We start from the raw sequence: 9,296 nt of genomic DNA, 5'->3' as shown, positions 1-9,296 counted from the left end.
TGTACAAGAATATAACTATTATAATACTGCTCCTATGTACAAGAATATAACTACTATAATACTGCCTCCTATGTACAAGAATATAACTACTATAATACTGCCTCCTATGTACAAGAATATAACTACTATAATACTGCCTCCTATGTACAACATAGAAACATAGAAACATAGAATGTGTCGGCAGATAAGAACCATTTGGCCCATCTAGTCTGCCCAATATATCTGAATCCTATGAATAGCCCCGGCCCTATCTTATATGAAGGATGGCCTTATGCCTATCCCATGCATGCTTAAACTCCTTCACTGTATTTGCAGCTGCCACTTCTGCAGGAAGGCTATTCCATGCATCCACTACTCTCTCAGTAAAGTAATACTTCCTTATATTACTTTTAAACCTTTGCCCCTCTAATTTAAAACTGTGTCCTCTTGTGGTAGTTTTTCTTCTTTTAAATATTCTCTCCTCCTTTACCGAGTTGATTCCCTTTATGTATTTAAAAGTTTCTATCATATCCCCTCGGTCTCTTCTTTCTTCCAAGCTATACATATTAAGGTCTTTTAACCTTTCCTGGTAAGTTTTATCCTGCAATCCATGTACTAGTTTAGTAGCTCTTCTCTGAACTCTCTCTAGAGTATCTATATCCTTCTGGAGATATGGCCTCCAGTACTGCGCACAATACTCCAAGTGAGGTCTCACCAGTGTTCTGTACAGCGGCATAAGCACTTCACTCTTTCTACTGCTTATACCTCTCCCTATACATCCAAGCATTCTGCTTGCATTTCGTGCTGCTTTATTACATTGTCTTCCCACCTTTAAGTCTTCTGAAATAATTACTCCTAAATCCCTTTCCTCAGATACTGAGGTCAGGACTGTGTCGAATATTCTATATTCTGCCCTTGGGTTTTTACGCCCCAGGTGCATTATCTTGCACTTATCCACATTAAATTTCAGTTGCCAGAGTTCTGACCATTCTTCTAGTTTTCCTAAATCCTTTTCCATTTGGCGTTTCCCTCCAGGAACATCAACCCTGTTACATATCTTTGTGTCATCAGCAAAAAGACAAACCTTACCATCGAGGCCTTTTGCAATATCACTTATGAAGATATAACTGCAAGAATATAACTGCTATAATACTGCCTCCTATGTACAAGAATATAACTGCTATAATACTGCCTCCTATGTACAAGAATATAACTGCTATAATACTGCCTCCTATGTACAAGAATATAACTATTATAATACTGCTCCTATGTACAAGAATATAACTACTATAATACTGCTCCTATGTACAAGAATATAACTGCTATAATACTGCCTCCTATGTACAAGAATATAACTGCTATAATACTGCCTCCTATGTACAAGAATATAACTGCTATAATACTGCCTCCTATGTACAAGAATATAACTGCTATAATACTGCCTCCTATGTACAAGAATATAACTATTATAATACTGCTCCTATGTACAAGAATATAACTACTATAATACTGCTCCTATGTACAAGAATATAACTGCTATAATACTGCCCCCTATGTACAAGAATATAACTACTATAATACTGCCTCCTATGTACAAGAATATAACTACTATAATACTGCCTCCTATGTACAAGAATATAACTACTATAATACTGTCTCCTATGTACAAGAATATAACTACTATAATACTGCTCCTATGTACAAGAATATAACTACTATAATACTGCTCCTATGTACAAGAATATATCTACTATAATACTGCCTCCTATGTACAAGAATATAACTACTATAATACTGCTCCTATGTACAAGAATATAACTACTATAATACTGTCTCCTATGTACAAGAATATAACTACTATAATACTGCTCCTATGTACAAGAATATAACTACTATAATACTGCCTCCTATGTACAAGAATATAACTGCTATAATAGTGCCAGGCAGTAGATGGCGCTGTAGTGTTGTGTAGCCGTATAGGATCCAGTATTGCAGAGATCCGCTTCTTGGGGTGTTGTATCGGTCACCTCAGGCCATCTGACTGTCCTTTATCTTTAACTCATTCCTGCCTCGGTTATTATTGTGCCCCCTCCTCCCGGCATATGCTGGGGGGGTCACTGATTGGCTGTGGTAACGTCCTGGGGCGTCCCTGGATTACAGAAGGCCGGGATCAATGGCCGCATGTACAGTCTCTTCTAGTCACCATTTTGCCACTGTTCAGACTGGGGAGGGGGCAGACTGTAGTGTTCGCTCCAGTCCCAACCGTTATATAGCATGGTGGGGGGCTGATAGAGGGGAATGGTGGGAGTCCACACTATGGCAGCACAAGAGTCGTAAAACATCACCTGCAACTTTTTGTAAATTATTTTCCAGGGGTTGCACTGGGGTAAGGAGGATGCACCCTAATTTAGATGAACCCCTGTAATACATTCAGCTGCCCAAGAGGTGAGGGGGACACAGTTGTAGAGTGACCCCATTCTTTTCTACGAGGGGTATGATGGCCTATACTGGCACATTGTGGGGCCCCTATGTTTGTATTACCTAGTGTGTGACCTAAGGGGGTGGAGCACGACATGGATTTAAAGGGATTCTTTAGGATTAGAAAAAACTGCGCCACCCTTCTCCACAGGTTGTGTGTGGTACTGCAGCTTAGTACTTCAATGGAGCTGTGATGTAATACCAGACACAAGCCATAGATAAAAAAAATATTATCTGCCATGTTTTATACAGGACATTCCCTTTAAATCCCTTTGTCATGCCCCGCCCTCTTTTTGGTCTGTGCACCAATCACTGTTCTGCCTGCAGTGCACCTTTAAAAAAAAAAAAAAAAAGTTCCACTTGGAAACGGAAGGGGTTAATACCCAGCAGCGTCCTTGCTGCCAGGGAAATGTGTGTCATCGTTGCGGGCTGATGAGCAGTTGCGAGAGCCGCCCGCTCGATATCTGTTCATTAGCCGCGTCCTCGGATTACTTATCGGGTTTAATCAGCGCTCTGCATCAGGACAAGGACGGATACGATGCCCTTGCAGCGGCGTCTGGTGCTGCGCCATTATTATCATGCAGAGGGTATGCGGTGTGTCTGGAGTCACCGCTCCCAGCAGCGGCGTCATTCCCGCACAGGCCCGCCGCCATGAACCGCAGCGGATCCGACCGCGCAGCTCACGGCTGTACAGGCCTTGAACGTCATGTGACCATGATATCAGCCAATGTCGTAAATCCGATTGCGTTGGAAGTTTACGCCGCCATCCTCCAGGTCTTTTTCTGCTACCACCGCCATACCATGCTGATAACGAGGTTGTGATACCAGCGCCTGCACAACACCAAGCCGCAACTTCTCCCCGGACAATCTCGCTTCCTCGTTTCGCCGTCACTTGATCTGCTTATCTATTTTCGGTTTAGTCATTGCACAAGCCCTCGGCCGCAGGTGCGGATCCAGCGCCGAGAAGTGCAGAGAACGTGTTGTGGCTGAGGGAGTCCGGAGCTCTTAAAGGGGCGGAACAGTAGATCAGATAGGCGAATGCAAAGGTCTGCTGTAAGGAGGCATGGGGCGCCTCACTAGAGCGTTAACCCTTTACTGTTCAGGAGCACCCCCAATGGAAAGCGAGTACTGATGACAGACGCCATTATCTGTGACACCGACCAGAAAACGCCCGGCCGCAGCCCGAATAGACATATCTTAATTTATGGAGGGTCGGTAACAAGAGAATCGACTCCCGGGGGCGAAGACCGGACCCCACTATGTCCTGCACCTGTTCACAGGACGGGACGCCGCAGCACCACAAACAGACCGTATCACACAGGATAGGATTAGATACACAGCCCAACAGTATCACACAGGATAGGATTAGATACACAGCTCAGCAGACAGTATCACACAGGACAGGATTAGATACACAGCTCAGCAGACAGTATCACACAGGAGAGGATTAGATACACAGCTCCGCAGACAGTATCACACAGGATAGGATTAGATACACAGCTCAGCAGACAGTATTACACAGGAGAGGATTAGATACACAGCTCAGCAGACAGTCTCACACAGGATAGGATTAGATACACAGCTCAGAAGACGGTATCACACAGGATAGGATTAGATACACAGCTCAGCAGACAGTATCACAGGATAGGATTAGATACACAGCTCAGCAGACAGTCTCACACAGGATAGGATTAGACACACAGCTCAGCAGACTGTATCACACAGGATAGGATTAGATACACAGCTCAGCAGACTGTATCACACATGATAGGATTAGATACACGGCTCAGCAGACAGTATCACACAGGATAGGATTGGATACACGGCTCAGCAGACAGTATCACACAGGATAGGATTAGATACACGGCTCAGCAGGCGGTATCACACAGGATAGGATTAGATACACGGCTCAGCAGACGGTATCACACAGGATAGGATTAGATACATCAGCTCAGCAGGCAGTATCACACAGGATAGGATTAGATACACAGCTCAGCAGACGGTATCACACAGGATAGGATTAGATACATCAGCTCAGCAGACAGTATCACACAGGATAGGATTAGATACACAGCTCAGCAGGCAGTATCACACAGGACAGGATTAGATACACAGCTCAGCAAACAGTATCACACAGGATAGGATTGGATACACGGCTCAGCAGACAGTATCACACAGGATAGGATTGGATACACAGCTCAGCAGACAGTATCACACAGGATAGGATTAGATACACAGCTCAGCAGGCAGTATCACACAGGATAGGATTAGATACACAGCTCAGCAGACGGTATCACACAGGATAGGATTAGATACACAGCTCAGCAGACAGTATCACACAGGATAGGATTAGATACACAGCTCAGCAGACAGTATCACACAGGATAGGATTAGATACACAGCTCAGCAGACAGTATCACATAGGATTAGATACACAGCTCAGCAGACTGTATCACATAGGATTAGATACACAGCTCAGCAGACTGTATCACACAGGATAGGATTAGATACACAGCTCAGCAGACGGTATTATACATAATAGTCAGCTATACCAGTTCAGCAAGCAGTACCACACGATAGGACTAGATACACTGCTAAAAGCCGCCAATCAGATCACTTCTTATATTTGTAAGAAGCAATTTTTAAATGTTATCTAGAATCTGATTGGTTGCCATGAGCCATTCTAACTGCCCTTTCATTCATCTAGCCTTGCCATCCATAGCAACCAATCAGAATTCTGCTTACATTTTCTCAGAGCAGATTAGTAAATGAAAGCTGAGCTCCTATTGGTTGGACAGCGGGGCCTCCATTAGATGCTGCACCGATCCATGAGGGCATGTGAAGCAAAGACTAAGGGTCCATTCACACGTCCGCATCCGTTCCGCAATATCGGGAACGGGTGCGGACCCATTCATTCTCAATGGGGCAGAACGGGATGCGGAGAGCACACTATGTGCTTACCGCATCCGCATTTCCGGAGCGCGGCCCTGAATTCCCGGGATGCGGCTCTGCAAAAAAATAGAACAGGTCCTATTCTTGTCCGCAACTGTGGAAAAGAATAGGCAGTTCTATAGGGGGGTGCCGGCCGGGTTTATTGCAGATCCGCAATACACCACTGACGTGTGAAGGGATTTATCAAAACTGGTGTAAAGGAAAAACTGCTTTAGTTGCCCATAGCAACCAATCAGACTCCACTTTTCATTTTCCAAAGGAGCTGTGAAAAACGGAAGGTGAAATCTGGTTGCTATGGGCAACTAAGACTGTTTTCCTTTACACCAGTTTTGATAAATCTTCCTCTAAATGTTTCTTCATTGTTTTTTCTTTGTCCTCCTCCAATCAGAACTGTTTATCCTGAACCTCCTGGTGCAAGACTAGAATCCCAGAAGTACAGTAAAGACTGACACACTGGCAGAGCATTACAAGAGAAGAAGTGGGGGGAATGGAGAGCTGTGTGATCCCTCAGCTGGGCGCTGTACTGGCTGCCATTAGTGTTTGCCATGGGGCAGAGGAATACCGCAGAGTATTTCACACAAGATGTTATTTTAATAAATGAAATTAAAAAACACATTTAATAAAATCCCTTTATTTTCATTTTGCAGCGCAGTGAGTGCCCCGACAACAGTGCAAGCTGGTACCGCGAAAATGTCTGCACAGATGGACGGTCGCACCGCCGCAGGTGATCACCCAAAGGCGTTCATTGGCGAACGAGCAATTTCCATTCTCAAACAGTAATCTGAAACCTGGGGCTTTTCTATCGATCAAAGCCTGATGAGAGTTGTAGTATCCCAACAGCTGGAGAACCCCAGATTGCAGACTGCCGCCTTAGGCTGGGGCTACACATCGACATAGGCTTCGACATGCGTTGTGCGACGAAGTTTTTGCAATTTTAGGGTCGCGGTTGCAACAACTTACGACTCGCACTGTAACCTCATTCACTTCAATGACTGCAGAGCGATCTCTGGTCACATGACACTTGTCGTGGCCAAAGTCGCCCGTAGTCCCAGCCAAACCCAACATGGGTTTAGAGAAAAAGAGGAGCTGTTGCCCATAGCAACTGGAATCCGTTCCATGCAGGGTCCTCTGCAGACTACAGACTGTAATTTAAAGGGACACTAAGAAATAAAAAAATTCTGAATGAAAAAAAAAGTGGAGATTCATCCGATTGTCCCATTTTTAAAGGATTTTTTCCTCAAAAGGGGAGGGGCTTATAAATAATGTACCCTAAAGTGAAAATTTTTGTCCTGGCTTATCTATAGGGCCGGGGTTTTGCTTGCCATGTTTCCCCTTTCTAGAAGTAGTATGGCGGAAGGAATCTGTTTCCTCCCTCCCGGTCAGGGATCTGTCTGCTCTGACGTATGAGGTGACAAGATGGATGCCTCAGGAAATGATGGTAAGTCTACATTTATTTTTGACACCAAGTCCCTTTTAGACAGCCTGTAGTCTGTAATAGGGAAAGCTGAGTGACCAGTATGACTGCCAGTATAGATCCTATGGGGGTTATAGATCCAGTTAGGCCGATGTGATGTTCAGGCTTCTGGGAATGGTGGCCAAGCCACAGTGGTGGCCATGTTGGTTTGACCCAGCTTTCCTAGACAATTGTTAACACCTCGACAGACAGGAATTTTGGAATACCTTATAGACAGACCATGTGACCTGCCCCCCCCCCCCCCTCCTCCATAACAGTCATACATTTATTTTAATTTTTTGCCTCAGGCCTTTTTGCCATACACTTCAGTAAGATAATTTCCTTCAACTTTTAACATTGGGGGTCTGATCTGAGGTCTGATTAGCATTGGGGGTCTTATCCAAGGTCTGAATAACATTGGGGGTCTGATCTGAGGCCTGATTAACATTGGGGGTCTGATCTGAGGCCTGATTAACATTGGGGGTCTGATCCGAGGTCTGATTAACGGTGGTCTGAGCTGAGGTCTCATTAACGTTGAGGGTCTGATCTGAGGTCTGATTAGCATTGGGAGTCCGATCTGAGGTCTGATTAACGTTGAGGGTCTGATCTGAGGTCTTATTAGCATTGGAGGTCTGATCTGAGGTCTGATTAACATTGGGGGTCTGATCTGAGGTCTCATTAACATTGGGGTCTGATCCATGTTGGGGGTCTGATCTGAGGTCTGATTAGCATTGGGAGTCCGATCTGAGGTCTGATTAACATTGAGGGTCTGATCTGAGGTCTGATTAACATTGGGGGTCCGATCTGAGGTCTGATTAACGTTGAGGGTCTGATCTGAGGTCTGATTAACATTGGGGGTCCGATCTGAGGTCTGATTAACGTTGAGGGTCTGATCTGAGGTCTGATTAACATTGGGGGTCTGATCTGAGGTCTGATTAGCATTGGGGGTCTGATCTGAGGTATCATTAACATTGGGGGTCTGATCTGAGGTATCATTAACATTGGGGGTCTGATCTGAGGTCTGATTAACATTGGGGGTCTGATCTGAGGTCTGATTAGCATTGGGGGTCTGATCTGGGGTCTGATTAACATTGGGGGTCTGATCTGAGGTCTGATTAACATTGGGGGTCTGATCTGAGGTCTGATTAACATTGGGGGTCTGATCTGAGGTCTGATTAACATTTAGGGTCTGATCCACGTTGGGGGTCTGATCTGAGGTCTGAACTATTTTTTTTCTCTTATTTTCCTCCTCTAACTCCTAGGTGTGTCTTATAGGGCGACAAATACATTATGGTACAAAAATGCAGTTTCTGTAATGGTTTTTGCTTCATTATTTCTTGGTAAACAATATAAAAAATATTTTACCATAAAAGGAAGGAGGAAAATTAAAGTATATGTACTGGGGACTGAAGCCTAGACCTGTGGAATAGCCTCACTCACTGCAGTTTGAATAGAATTGTCGGAGCCTGGAAGCTACTAAGTAGTATTCCGTTGTTTGCCCGTGGAGACAACAGTATTACTATTTATACACAGAAAATCTTGCAGTAGTGGGTAAGGCTGCTGCCTTCTATATGTAAGGTCTTGGGTTCCCAACATATACCTGTGAAATAATTTCTTTACTAAAAGTTAACAGAAAAATTTGACCGTTTTATAAAATATTTTATCAAAGTTAAAGCGGTTCTTCGAGAATTAAGAAAATGAAAATACAGTACTTACATATTAGTTTATTATAAATATATTCCCAAATACCTTTTGTTATATTCCCACAGAGATTCAGCTGAAGATCTTATCAGATTTGTGTATGTATTGAGGATGAGGCAGCTTGTTAGCTCAGTGCTCCGAAGTAACTTGTCCTCCTGTGATTAGGACAGGTTTTGTGTGTACTAATAGGACGGCGGCCATTTTATTTCTCCTGATGATTGTTCCCTTGATAAAGCCAGCCATTATAACTAATGAAAAGGTATTTGGGGCTATATTTATAATAAAGTAATATTTAGGTATATTTTGATTTAATGTAACAAAAAAAAAAAAGAGCAAAACCGATTACAATAAATATTTAGAATTAAATATCACAAAACAGTAATAATAGTTTCCTGGACGGCAGCACAACTAGACAGACAGGTTAATAAATCGGTAATGATCAATCTATTAACCAGTCACCGTGGCCCCTATAAACCTGAGCAGGAAGACAGAGCCGGTGTCTTAAAGGGATTGTCCATGTTCAGAGCTGAACCCCAGACATTCCTACAATTTCACCCAGGCAGCCCCCCTGATATGAGCATTGGAGCATTTCATGCCTTGCACTGAATTGCGCAGGGAAACGTACCGGGCTCTCCATAGGGACTGCTAGGCGGAGGCTTCCGCCCAGCAGTGAGCCCGATGACGTCACCGGCACTAATGGGCGGGCTTTAGTGCTGCCCTAGCCTGTAAAACA

This window comes from Bufo gargarizans, chromosome 9, assembly GCF_014858855.1.
Source record: "Bufo gargarizans isolate SCDJY-AF-19 chromosome 9, ASM1485885v1, whole genome shotgun sequence".
Classification (NCBI taxonomy): domain Eukaryota; kingdom Metazoa; phylum Chordata; class Amphibia; order Anura; family Bufonidae; genus Bufo; species Bufo gargarizans.
Note: the sequence above shows the minus strand (reverse complement) of the source record.